This window comes from Phalaenopsis equestris, unplaced genomic scaffold (assembly GCF_001263595.1).
Source record: "Phalaenopsis equestris unplaced genomic scaffold, ASM126359v1 Scaffold000787, whole genome shotgun sequence".
NCBI classification, from domain to species: Eukaryota; Viridiplantae; Streptophyta; class Magnoliopsida; order Asparagales; family Orchidaceae; genus Phalaenopsis; species Phalaenopsis equestris.
The window spans coordinates 42,671-43,360 of NW_018165227.1; positions in this window are offsets into that span (position 1 = coordinate 42,671).

Here is a 690-nt window from a genome sequence, read left to right on the forward strand (position 1 = left end):
AAGGGGATTGGTTCAAATTGGGAACATTTGGTTGTAGAGTTCAAAGAAGGAAGAACTAGGGGATGCCATGGATCTGAGGAGAACCTTGGTGACTTCTGCGAAGCTATCCTAATGTTTGGCTTCATTTCTGAGGAGAAATATTTAACCGTTTCATTCTGCCAATTTTATTAGTTAGGAACATTTGTGTGAAATGATCACACAAATAGCCTGAAAGATATGAGGATTTAGGTCATGACAAACGACAATCTCGGAATCCTAAGACGAGTTAGGGCTTATATTGTATAGCAGGGCTATACAAAAGGCCTAAAGATAAGATGAGGATTTACGTTGCATAAGAAAATAACCTTGAAGTCATATGGCTTTGTTGCTTATATCTAAGCTGAGGAAGACAGGGTTTGCTATTGAAGTTGGTTGTGCTACCCACCATGCTAGCTTTAAGGTCCTTGCCACAACGAGTTTGAGTTTTCTAGTGTGTCAAGTTATTATGTCAAATCAGGTGGTCCTATGGTTGAAGTTCTTTAAATTTTATAGGGGCATGTTAAAGTTGATTAGAGCGACACTGGTTAGGATCCTACGGTTCCCTTGTTTTGGCACCACTATTTTCTATTGGATTCACTTAGTCCAAATGAATTTACTAAACTCAACTTAATGAGTTTCATAATTTCATTTAAACCGTGGGAAGCCTCGTTA